The sequence below is a fragment of the Sceloporus occidentalis genome, unplaced genomic scaffold, assembly GCF_023333645.1.
Source record: "Sceloporus occidentalis isolate IW3139 unplaced genomic scaffold, rSceOcc1.0.p SCAF_2, whole genome shotgun sequence".
NCBI lineage: Eukaryota > Metazoa > Chordata > Lepidosauria > Squamata > Phrynosomatidae > Sceloporus > Sceloporus occidentalis.
The window spans coordinates 243,258,449-243,272,308 of record NW_028316982.1 but is presented as its reverse complement, the minus strand read 5'-3'; positions in this window follow the sequence as shown (position 1 = coordinate 243,272,308).

Below are 13,860 nucleotides of genomic sequence, written 5' to 3'. Positions count from 1 at the left end.
AGAGTGTGGCTTCCCCCCAAGGTCAACTAGTGGGTTTCTTTGGTGAGTGGGGGAGTTGGAGTCCAACATTCAAACCACTAGGCCACACTGGCTCTCAACCCTTTCTTAGGGTTGTCATATTCCAGTCCCTCATATCCAGGATTCTAGTTTGCATATTAAGGGGACACAGTGGCTCAGTGGTTAATGCTGACTCTGATTATTGCAAGGTCGGCCGATCCAAGCATTGCATGACAGAGTGAGCTTCCATCACTAGTCCCAGCTTCTGCCAACCTAGCAGTTCGAAAGCATGTACCACACTATGAGAACCTATGTGGTATAGGATTTATATTGTTGGAATGGTACTTGAAAAATTGAGATTCTAGTCCCTGTCAAACTGTAGAACTCAGTAGGTTACACTGGGCCATTCACTCTGTCTCTCAAACACACCTGGTTGTAACAATAAAAAGTGGAGGTAGAAAATATGCCATTCTGATCTTGTTGGAGGAAAGCATGATGTAATTGATAAATACTGTACTTTATCCTGAAGTAAGTATGATCTGAGTAGTAAGTACAGTCGATCCTCAGTATCTGCAGATTTGCCATCCATGGATTCAACCATCTGCGGGCAGCAAGCTCACATTGAGGCAGCGCCAGTGGTGAAGGAGGAGGAAGAGGAAGTGGTGGCAGCCCCCTGCCGCCAGCCCTCCACCAGTGAGAGCCAGGAGGGAGGGAGGATGAGGGTTGGTGGAAGAGGAGGAGGGAGGAAGAGATGGAGGAGGAGGAAGAGAAAGGTGGGAAGAGGAGGAGGAAACGGCGGCGGCAGAGGAGGTGGCCACCTGCTGCCCGTCCGCAGCAAGTGAGAGGTGGGAGGGAGGGAGGGAGGGAGGCCAGTGAAGTCCCATTATCCCCAATGGTGGCACAGCAACGTGGCCACATCACTATTGGGGACAATGGGAATTGAGCAGATTTTGCTATTCGGGGGGGGGGGGTCCCAAACGGATCCCCCGTGGATGCTGACTGTACAGTGAGCCCTGGTTATCCAGTGAGGTTTTGTTCCAGGACCTGCAGTGAATAACAAAATCTGTGGATGCTCAAGTCCTGTTATATACAGTGGCAGAATCAGTGTGGTAAAGGGGTTTCAGCATTGGACTATGACTGTGAAGGACAAGGTTTGAATCTCTGCTCATCCATTAAACCCTTTGGGTAACCTTGGAGAAGTCACACTCTCAGCCTCAGAGGATGGCAATGGCAAACCCCCTTGTTTCAGAGGCAATGTCAAACTTTCTCTGAAGAAACTTGCCAAGATAGGGTCACCATAAGTCGGAAACGACTTCAAGGCACACAACAGAACAGAATAGTAAGATGGTGTTCCTTATATGAAATGGCAAAATCAAGATTTGCTTTTTGGAATTTATATATTTTTAAAATATTTTCAAACTGTGGATATATGAATTTGTGGATAAAATAAATCTGTGGATATGGAGGGCTGACTATATTGCTGATTTAAAAGCTTCCCTGGTGTCCTAGTCTTTGGACCAAAGTTTAAAAAATCCAAATAAGAAAGCAATCCTGTGCCTGTTTTCATGGAAGTAAGATCCACTGTGTTCATTTAAAGTACAATCTTTTGCATATCTACATAGTTTAGTGGGACTTCAATGTATATGTGCATAGTACTGCACCCTTATTCCCTAGTTAGTATATTCAAGATAACAAATTAACAAGACTAGCTCAGATTCAGCTAAATGTAGTCATGGTCAAATCCCACTGTGGGTGGGGGTGACAACCAATTTCGTCATTACTAACAAAAGCCCTATTGATTTTGATTTCCAACACAGCTAACTACTGTGTGAAGAAACACTTATTTTCCTTTTGAATTGAAAAAGGAAAGCATTTCAGTCATTCATGGTATCCTCATCTTGCAGATCACTTTACCATTGAATATGGAGTTACTTGTGTTCCTAGCTAAAGACCTAGTTTTACGCAGCTTGGATTGCAATGATAAAGTTTACTCGTTCCAGCCTGAGTAGAGTTTATGATCATCTAAAGACAAATACTGTCACGCTGGGATTCTGCAAAGGCAGCAGTTAGGCATTGTTTTACTGGGCTGTTGCACAGAACACACAGAAGATGCTGTCAAGCTAATCTCGGGAGTTTTAGATATAAAATTAGTTTCCTGGAGAGAATGAGAGAGAGAGGATATAAGAAATCTGGTGACCTGGAGATACTTAAAGAGCTTAAGATTCTCTGGGGAGAAGTTCCAAGTAACTGAACTGGAAACGACTGAACATTTGCTAAGCATGAAAAGAAGGGATTTCAGTGAACAACTGCAAAGTGCGCTATAATTGTAGTGTGATGTCTAAAACAAAGCAATAAAGACTTCAACATTCATTTGAAACAGTAACTTGCAGATAAGAATTCAAGACTCTAGGACTAAAATACAATTTCCTGTATAAGTGTATTGTTAGGGGTTGATATTGTCTAAAACTGTAATAGCTATTATTAATTCTGAGATCTTCCCCTAGAATTTTTGTAGGGGTATCATCTTTCTTTTAATGCAGCGAAGGAGAAGCTTGATTTTTCGGACTTGAACTCTTGTAATCCATTATCATTGGACATGCTTAGTGGGAGTTAGTGTATCTGAAATCTGAAACATCTGGAGGGGTGAAAGTTTCCTCATCTCCAAAATAAAGGATGCACTGTTGGGCCAAATCAGTAATGATGTGGGAGATCCATGACAAATGTCTAACATCTTTTTTTTAAGCTTAAAAATGCATGGGTGGGGGATGATTTAGCTCAGACCCCAATGACACTCCACAACATTGTTATTGCTTCCTCTGTGGAGAAAGACTGGTACCTATATCGTGCCTATCTTTCCCCTAATAAGTTTTAGAAGCTTCAGTTGGCAATTCTGGGGGAACAGAATGAAGGACAAAGAGCTTATAATCCCTCTTGCACAGAGCCACTTCCTCAGACATATTCACAAATGTATTCAGAGCTGCTTTTAAAAAGAACAAGGTGATCAGTTCACAGATTTGCATCATTTGTAGTGTGGCCCTTCTTTATTTAAAACAGAACAACGCAAAGGCTACATGTGTTGTCCTCCCCCTCATCCATTTTCGCAGTTCTCTGAGGATCCCCTGCTTTTGCTGCCACCAAATTTGCCATTGAAATTCAGTGATATCTTGTTTACAAAACCTCTCAAGAATACATGTCTGCTTGTAAACAAAGTGCATGGGGAGTGTGCACCTTGCAGAAAGAGGCAATGCCACTTTTTAGCCACTGTATCATCAAATTTGACATACGAAGCCCTATGTGGCCCAAGTCCAGATTATCTAAAGGGCCACATCTCCCTATATGAGCATGCCTGTGTCTTGAGATCTTCTGGGGAGACCCTTCTCTCTGTCCTACCACCTCATAGGTACATCTGATGGAAACATAGGAGAGTGGTTGCTCCCAAGCTCTGAGACTTTCTTCCTAGAGGGGTTAAAGAGGCACCTTCCTTGATATCCTTTTGAAGGCAGATGAAGATCTTTTCTTATGCCAGATCTTTGAGGGCTGTCTCCTCAGAGGGAAAGACCTTTAATGTGCTGTGTTTATCTTTTTTTTTATTGCTATGCTTTCAACTGCTTTTTATTGATAGTTTAATTACATTTTGACTTTGCACGATGTCCGTTTTTTTAGCTGTATCTGTTTTAACTTGTAAGTCACCTTGAGTCCTGGACTGGATAATGATGATGATGATAACAACAGCAACAACAACAACAATGTAGGCAATCTGGAATTCCACTTTGTTCTTTGCTTTTTCCAGTTACTTGAAAGCAGTGAGGAAAAGCCTGTCATGGATAACTCGCTGACAGCTCCCCAGACCTGGAGTCAGGCCTGTTCACAGTACATACAGTATATGTGCAGCCTACATTTCCAGAAATAATAGTTCTCACAATTCAAGTAAGATTTGTTTTACTGTAACCAATGAAACCTATTCCAGTTTGCTGAGGATGCCTGATGTCATTTCCAAAAGAAATTATACCCTTTGAATTCTCATCCTGGTGAAAGACAGTGTTCAGTCTGGCCACTGTGTTTAATGAATACTTTTAGCTTGACCTTGTTTTGATGCATCTTCAACAGTGTCCTTTCGGTTGCACACCAAAGACCAAAAGAGACATGGAACAGATGATCTGTGATCAAAGATCCAGAAGAGAAGAGTGAGAAAATGTGTCACAAAGGGGTGGAAGCACAAATCTCTTTGACTCTCAGACTGCAATTCTTAATTTAACTGTGCAAGCACACTCATTATAGAGATGAGATAAGAAGCAATCAGTGTGGTAGTGGAGCCAGAATTCATAGGAGTTGAAGTGCTGTGATTTTTGGATCAGCGAGGGCGATTACATATTTGCATCCTCTCCTGCTTCCCTGTGACTACTGTGACTGCTGAGATCAGCTGTAAACTTCATGGTAGCTGAAATAAAATAAGTTCTCACAGCAGATGTGGCTTGCTTTTGAACCGGCAATTAAACTACCCTGCTGGGAACTAATTAAAGAATATTCAGAGAGCATGGATAGAGGACCAGCCAGTAACCTTTGATATCAATTTAATAGAAAAAGGGATGTTTGGTCACATAGCCACTGAAGGTGGCCCAATGCAGGGCAATAGCCTGCCCAAATAAAGAGATCCAGTGGGTTCAGTTTGGACGCATTAGCACACATAGACAAAATAGATCTATTGAGGATGGAATCTGCATAATCCTTCACACAGGAGTGTGATGGTGGATGATGCAAAATGGTTAGGAAACTTGTCAAAAAGTTGGGAATTGAAGGACACTTCCCTCCACGGATGACACCTCTTTGTGTGAGACATTTGAATTGATTGCCTTGCCATTTCCACACACCTCTGGCCATTCTTCCTCCTGGAAAAACCCACTAAAACTCTTGAGAAACTACCCCAGGACACTTTTTTTCATATAAATATGCCCAGTTGGGTAGTCCTAATTCAATTTTAGTTGAGTTCAGACAGCCACCCTGTCAGTTTCTCCCTTGACTCCTTGGCACATACAGGCAAACCCAGATCCAAGCTGCATGCTGAGCCAGACCCAGCTACTGCCATCTCCTGATTGGAGCTCTGCGCCTGAATCTGGTAAAGTATCACCCTCCACTGAATTGCTATCAGCTACCACCTTTACATCATTAGTTCTTTTGTGTCTGTGCATGTGTGTGAGTGTCTTTGAAAATTGATTTCCCTTTTGTTATTAGAAATAAAACTAAACAATTTAGAACCTTCTGTCTGGAATTCTTTGGTTTTGGAACCATTATACACAAGCTAGACCCCAGCATTTAAAATGTTACCCAAAGCCCTCTCACTGCTTCTTATTGAGCTAAATTCATTCCCCCACTGAAAACAATTGTGGGTGCCCTCCTGGGACCATAGCATTTTGTGTAGCATGCTCCCTGTTGTCTTTCCACTGGAGGTGAAGACTTTTTAAAAATTTATTTAGACAAGCTTTTGAACTTTGAATTCTAATATTAATAATGGAACTGTAGGGTATCCTCCCAGTGCTTATTCTGTGAAAAACATACAGCTAGACAGAGGATGGGGAAGAAAAGAGGGGCTGGGCAGGTGTAAAGAGACTTTGTAAAAAGGAGTTTTTGTGTCAGAAGCTTTGTTAACTGAGGTACGCTTGTAATTACTTTTTGCAATATCAATGGGATGGTGTTACTTTTTTTACCTGTAATGGCCAAGACTGTAGCTCACCCATTTTGCATGTAACATAACCAAATTTCTGTCTGTTCCTAGGTAATAAATGTGCTCTGACTCAGCCTGAGCAATGTGGGGAGGTTGAGGAAGGGTAACACTGGGAAGCTTCTTCTTTTGACACAGAGAAATGTAAGGTACTGCACTTAGGCGGAACAAGGACATGCACAGATATAGGATGGGGGAAACCCAGCTCACCAAAACTATGTGTGAAAGGAATCTAGGAGTCCAAGGGACCACAAGTTGAACATGAGCCAACAGCATGATGCATCAGCTAAAAAGACCAATGTGATTTTAGGCTGCATCAATAGAAGTATAGTGTCTAGATCAAGGGAAGTAATAGTGTCACTTATTCTGTTTTGGTCAGGCCTCACTTTGAATATTGTGTCCAATTCTGGGCACCACAGTTTAAAAAGAATGTTGAGGAACTGGAGCGTGTCCAAAGGAGGGTGACTAAAATGGTGAAGGGTCTGGAAGCCCTCTGCCCTTTGAGGAACGACTAAGGGAGCTGGGGATGTTTAGCCTGGAGAAGAGAAGGTTAAAAGGTGATATGACAGCCCTCTTTAAATAGATGAAGGGATATCATATTGAGGATGCAGCAAGCTTGTTTTCTGCTGCTTCAGAGACTAGGACCCAGAGCAATGGATGCAAGCTACAGGAAAAGAGATTCCACCTCAGCATTAGGAGGAACTAGCTCACAGAGCTGTTTGACAGTGGAGCACACTCCCTCGGAGTGTAGTTGAGTCTCCTTTGGAGGTCTTTAAACAGAGGCTGATGGCCATCTGTCGGAGATGCTTTGATTGAGGGTTCCTGCATGGCAGGTGGTAGGACTGGATGGCCCTTGTGGTCTCTTCCAACTCTATGATTCTATGAGAACAGAGAAGAAGAGTTGTGTGTTTACGAGCCCTGCATTTCCAAAGGGGCCAGTAACAATTATGAGTAACTTTGGCGCTTTACAGGCCGCCCAAATAGGGTGGTCTGCCAGCGCCTCTGTTTCTGCCGTGGGGAAGCCTCAGCCTCCAAACGGCGAGACTTCCCTACGGCCGAAAAAGAAGCCCCAAAAAGCAGCATCTTTTGGCAGCGTGCTTATGATGCCGCAAGGTGCCAATGGCACACTTGCAGCGTCATAAGTGAGCTGTGACGTGCGGACGCCAAGCATCCGCAACGTCAAGATGGTGGTGCCCATGTAGAAAGGGCGCCGCCATTTTGTATGTGCCCTTTCGTAACCCTAGTACGTGCCAAGCACATACTTTTTGCCCGTGCGGAACAGGCCTTTGAGAGAAAGTTCTCAGAACTGCAAATCTTGTCCACTCCCATGAGAATTATGCATTGTTTTACAGCAGGTGCTAAACACATTTACTCCAAGACTGGACCTCAGCAACTGTTTTCCCTTGTAAAGTCTGGTGATACTTCCTTTCTTATCCCCTTTGCCTGATGTGTCCGTTTGGCCAGCACCCTCCAGCAAGTATATTCCCTAGATCTAGAAAAGACACCAGCTGTTCTTGGTGATTATGGGACAGCCTTGGCTCTTTTCCAGGTGGCAAAAATTGATTGCCTGCTTTTCGGATGACTTTCATTGTATTATTGCAGAACTTTTAGGCGAGTAATCATTGTAGATAAATTTTTTTCTTTTGATGTTTCAGATTAGAGCGAGGGTGGTGTAGTGGTTGAGCATTTATTGGACCATGACTCTGGGGAAGAAAATTCAAATCCCCACTCCAGCACAGAAGCCCATTGGGTGACCTTGGGCAAATCACACACTCTCAACCTCAGAGGAAGGCAAAGGCAAACCCTCTCTGAATAAATATTGCCAAGAAAACCCTGTGATAGATGTGCCATAAGGCACACAACAGCATTAAGAAGGGTGGTTAGCTATAGACTTCAAGGTGTTTTTGTCTACATTTCCTATCTGCCCTAGCTAGCATAAATATGCTGAAAGGTTATGGGAGTTACAGTCCAGAAATCCCTGGAGGGAGAAAAAGTGCTCAGAGACATATTAATTAATTTATATCCAGCCCACATCAGTTCAGAGACATAGGTGTGGTAGTCTGGAATATGAGGGTGAAAAGTAGGGTTGCCATCCCTGAGGACCTCCAAACAAGGGGAAATGTAGGACAAGGTTTTAAAATGTAGGACCTTTTTTTAAAAAAAAATTCCTGGCCAGGAAATTAAAAAAAAAAGGTCCTACATTTTAAAACCTTGTCCAAGGCCTCCCTGGGGCCTGAGAGACAGCGCCTCCCAAGCCCCGGCCAGGCCTTGGAGGACTCCGTGATTGTGGAGCCGCCTCCAGGGCCTCGCTGGGGGGGGAATCCCGGGGGCGGGACCAAACCGGGGCGGGACCGTGCAGACCCGCCCCAAACTGGGAAAGTCCCGCCCCCAGGCAGGATATGGCAAGCCTAGTGAAAAGGGATCTTGTAGCAGCTTTGAGAGTAACTATATTCAGTTGTAAGCTCATTCTGTCTAGTTTCATTCTATGCGTAGGTTATTTTAGCTGCACAAAATGCGTATTTACTTTTTTCTTTCACTAATATGCACCTTAGTATACATTTTTCCTAAAATAATCATTTTATATTTTCCCCCTCAATATATTATTTTTTTCTCTACCTGTTTGCTAAAACAGGCCTTTTTGTCTGCATTTTTCCTGACTATGCATTTCTGTATGCATTTTTCCTGACTATGCGTTTTTGAGATGAGAACTGCTATGCAAACTGAGAAGTTGAAAATATAGATGTGTTTCTGTCTGCATATTAGTCTATAAAGTATAAATTAAGTCAGTTTTCTCTTTTTTTTAAAAAAATTGTTGAGGAAACAAAATTCTCCAGGATCCCCAGTACTGTTGATATTGATTCAAACTCATTTTCTCCTCTGGCTTTTCCTGATTACCCCAAAAATATATATTCCTAGTCAGCAAGCTACTATCTGCACTGTGAGAAAAAAAAAAAGGAAAGCAAAACTTCTTTATGGTTCTGGCATGTTGATTCAATACCCTTTATAAATTCATGTTGCGATTTTTATTATCAGAAACAAAAACCATAAACAATGGAAGTAGAGTGATTTGGACAGGACCATGAGTCAGGATAAAGTATATACCTCATCAGCCAATTCCAAAATTCACTGTAAAAATTTGGTTCAGTCCCAACATTCCCATATCTATAGCAGTCTGATATTAGTATTCATTTTTAGCAAATCAAACAGTGGATCCTTAGTCTAAACCAGCCTACCCCAGGGCTATAACTCCCATCATCCCTGGCCAGCATGAGGAAGGCTCTCCTAGACCTAATTACTTGAAAGGTGGTTTGGAAAAAATAAATCCCCCATCTGACAGCCAGTACCTTTTTTGTTATATGAATAGATGCCTTACATTCTGTTCCTAACAACCTGAGACTGCTGCAAGAAGCAGAGGAGTTTAACGCTTTTTCTCCCTTCTAAAGAGCTGCCCAAAATCACTCCTCTTAAGCTGCCATTTTCTATACCTTGGTTCAATCATTAATCAGAATGGAGACTGCAGACAAGAAATCAGAAGAAGACTAGGACTTGGAAGGGCAGCTTTGTAGAAGTTAGACAAGTACTTGAAGTATAAAGATATATAATTAAATACTAAAGTTAGGATTGTCCATGCCATTGTATCTCCCATTTCTACGTATGGGTTTATATGTGAATTTTAATATATCCATGTTATATATGTTATATGTAACCAGCTACATTGAATTTTTGCTATTTGATAAATTTTATTATATATTGGTTTTATGGAAATTTTATCTGTATTTTATTGTTTTGGTTTTTGCAATGGCCATTAGGCAAAAGCAATAAAGATTGATTGATTGACTTGATTGATTTCTACGTATGGTTGTCAAAGCTGGACAGTGAAGACAGTGAATAGGAAAAGAATCAACTCATGTGAGATGTGCTAGAAAAGAGTGAGCCAGTTTGGCAGAGTGTTTTGAGTGTTGGACTGCGACTGGAGACCAGGGTTGAATTCCCAACTCGGCCATGGAAACCCCTTGGTGATCTTGGGCAAGTCACACTCTCAGCCTCAGGAGAAGGCACTGGCTAACTCCCTCTGAACAAACCTTGCCAAGAAAACCCCCCAAAGCTTTAGGGTCACCATAAGTTGGGAACGACTTGAAGGCACATAACAAGCTAGGAAAGAGCTCTGTGGATATGGCTGACTGCTAAAAAGACAAACAAATGGGTTCTCAAGCAAATCATGCCTGAACTCTCCCTTGAAGCCATGCTGACTAAACTGAGGCTATCATATTTTGGCCACATCATGAGAAGACATGAATGACGCACTAGAGAAGACAATAATGCTTAGTAAGGTAAAAAGCAGGAGGAAAAAAAAAGGATAGACTCAATCAAGGAAGCCATGGCATTCAATCTGCAAGGTCTAGGTGGAGCTCTTGATGATAGGGGGATTTGGAGGTCTCTCATTCATGGGGTCGCCATAAGTTGAACAATAACAAATGCTATTATTTGCATTTGAAGTGAAATTCCCATTGGTGCCCACTTTTCTAATTCCCTAGAAATGCAGAGAGTAGCTTTGGAAAGGTGATTTTTGACAGTACTGTAGCAAAGGGGAGCATCTGTAAACGCTGGATGCATTCCTCACACTTTTAATGCTGCTTCTGGTTTATCCTTGATTTCCATAGAAAAAGGCAATGTGACTTGCAAGCATGTCCAATTTTTACAACTAATCGGTATAGTCAAGTGCCACCTGCTGGCTGAAATTAGAAACACAATTTGTGGGGAAATGATTAAGCTACATAAAGTAAATTGTAGGAATTCAAGTTGCAACATCACAGGCTCTGCTTTTGTTTCATTGGTGGTGCTCTGCTTCAGTGAGTCTTTGCTGCAATTTGTCTCACCTTGATTAATTTCCCCCCTCCTTCACTCTTCCACTCTCCCCATCTTTAAATCACATGAATGCATGCAGAATAAAATGGTGAAGAATGTAGTACAAATAAGCCAAATTATGCAGAAAGCTAAGGCGTCTTCTCACAAGTAACAGATCACCCCTATGGTGTATATGTGAATGGCTAGAAGTAGATCCCGCGGTAGATGAATCACCATTTCCAGAGCTGAACTACAGAATAGAAAGCAGTATTTTTGTCTAAATTAATTACCGGTAATGACGTTTTGGCCCATTAAATAGCTTCCAGTTAGGATGGCAGTAGATAATAATAATAATAATAATAATAATAATAATAATAATAATAATAATTTTTATTTATATTTCCCACCTCTCCTTGCAGAGGATCGAGGTGGGATTACAACAATAAAAACAATTACAAGATTAAAATTACAATGTCATATAAAATACACTCAATAAAACAATATACCATTACCAATACAATGTATTGACTAAATCGTCATTTAAAATACATATCATTACAAACAGAGGTGGAGTATTTCTAACTCTCCTATAACAGATTGGGTGGATAGGCCTGCCGGAAGAGATCCGTCTTAAGTGCCTTCTTAAAGGCATCTAAGGTGGTAATAAGACGGATCTCCACCGGCAAATCATTCCATAGCTTGGGAGCTACGGCAGTAAACGCTCTGTGGGAAGTTGTTATTAACCTGGTCTTAGCATATTCTAATAGTTGCTTCCCGGATGTTCTGAGAGTGCAGGGCAGATTGTGTAGGGAGAGGCGTTCCCTCAAGTAACTCAGGCCCAAGCTATGTAGGGCTTTAAAGGTAATGACCAACACTTTGTACTGAGAAGCAGGATCCCTCTATATGCTAGCTGCCAATCTTGAGACTGTGGATGCAATTGCACTCCCATACTCCAACATTTCATAGATGAAAACCAGGACCCGTGTGATTTTTAACAACTAATTGAAGCCACTGGGACATGTCATCCAGAGTTTGGGAGTCAGGGATCATCAGTATGCTGATTATACTACGCTGCATTGCTCTTTTATAACTAATGCTAAGGTGGAAGTGGAAGTCCTGAATCACTGTCTGGAAGGATTGGATGTAGGTGAAGAAACTGAGGATCAATACAGACATGATAGAAGTCTTATTGGTCTGTAGGAAAGCTAATATGGAGGTGGGATCACAATCAACCCCATGACTGTGGAAGTATCTCCCAAGGGAGTGCGCGGGGTTAAAACAGTTGCAGTATGTCCAGCTTTTACTTTCACATGGGGACGGGGAACCTGTGGCCCTTCAGAGACTGCTAGACAGCAGCTCCCATCACCTTTCACCATTGGCTATACTAGCTATGGCTGCTGTGAACTGCAATTCAAGAACATCAGGAGAGCATATGTGTCCCTCATACATGCTTTACAGACCCACTCTTTTTAAGATTCTGCTTCATTTCTACAACATCAGGCCCTAGATATCCAAATCCCAATGCTAAAGGGATTATTCCTGGTAACATCTACTGAGAAAACTAAAGAAAAGGGAAACATGATTTTAACAGCCACAGTGCTACATCACATTGCACCTGCACCTATTGATAAGAGAAACAAGTCTTCTCAGATAGAATGCCAGGTTCAAGTGATTAATAGCTCAATTGGAACAATTGTTCTAGCTAAAAAAATGGTTCCAAAGAGGAAAAGATGTCACTTGCTTCCTCTCATTCTCTTGTTCGTTCCCAAATCTCGCAGTGCTTCTGTTATCATCAATATCTTGTGGGCTACATTAATAATTGAATCAAACTGCATGAAATCAGTTAGGTAGGCTCACACAAGTAGCAGGGTTGTTAATAAAGGGGCTATACAGATTGCCCCTAAGGGGAAGCTGGCCCTTTCCTGACCAGATCGGGGCTGTGGCAACCTAATTCTGTGGCCTTGATCCAGCCTCTGGAGAGCACAAAAAAGAGCCAAGGGGTGCCATAGCCGCAGCGGCGCAGCTTTATGATGCCCCTTCAGTGCTGCATAATTTGGATGCAGTGCCGGAGGTACATCATGATGGTGCGCACCGTCTGGATTGACGTGCCAAAATGGCACTATGGGGGCAGAGTTAGGGCGTCCAGCATAAGGACGGTTTGCCCTGATTCCACCCACAGGCCAACGCTTTCTGCTGGTCTGTATAGGGCCTAAGTTCACACATGAAGATTTGGGTTTCAATGTCTATTATTTTCTCTATTTTGTTTCAATGGCTTTACTAGGAGTGTGCGGTGGTGTGCAGCACACCAGATGACACTCCAGAAAATAGGTGACACCTGATCGAGCCCTCCCCTCACACTGTCCCCACATGCACTTCCTGGCACCACTTTTACTCCCTGTGTGTGACTCCCCATCCCTACACACCACTCCCCATCCCTGCGCCATCTTGTCCATTTCCTCATCAGGCAAAGGATGGGGCAGCATGGGAAGAGGGAGCATGCGCTGCCCTTGGAAACCTCGCCCGCGGGAGCTTCCCCCTGCACCAGGTGACACTCAATACGGAGCCAACACTGTCTCTTCCAACTCTATGATTCTATGATTCTATAAAATATCCCACACGTGTGATGAAAGGGGAATATGGTTTTTGGAACTGCTCCAGGGCCCAAACAATCTCAATCCAGCCACATACAAGGTGTGTGTGTTTGTGTGATTAGTTTTGTGACTGCATACACAGTAGCCAACTCCTCCCTATTGTGTACTAGAGGAGCAGCTGCATTAAACAGTTACTGGTCTAACAGGAAAGAAGGCTCACCCCGGTAACCTTCCTGTACAAACATGACAGTGCAAAGTCTGAATAGACACGCTTGAGTGAAACAGCAGCCTGAGTGTTTCTCCTTTTTTGGAACTTCAAGGTCTATAAAACAGTGTTTGTTGTTTGCTTTTAAGAAAAATGGAGAGGAGGAGAAACAGACGGCTTTGCTCACTGGCCCAGGGTTACCACTAAAACAGATGTTTGCCTCAAAAGGCTTTGCACCTGCCAAGCCACGAGCCTCAAGCTTCCTTCCTTGTTTCTTTTCTCTCCTCTTTAAGGCCTCAAACAGGGGTGGGGTGCAGAAGAGAAGAGCATTTGAGCAAGTTGCAAAACATTCTCTGGTGTCGCCTATTTCAACCAAGACACTCTATCGCATCTCAGAGCAAGAAACTGGACAGCAGAGCCCATCCAAAAAGAGTTAACTATGAAGCAGCAGGACTTTGCTCAGAGAGTCTTTCATTTCATAACAGAAAATGACAAGGCGAATGTGT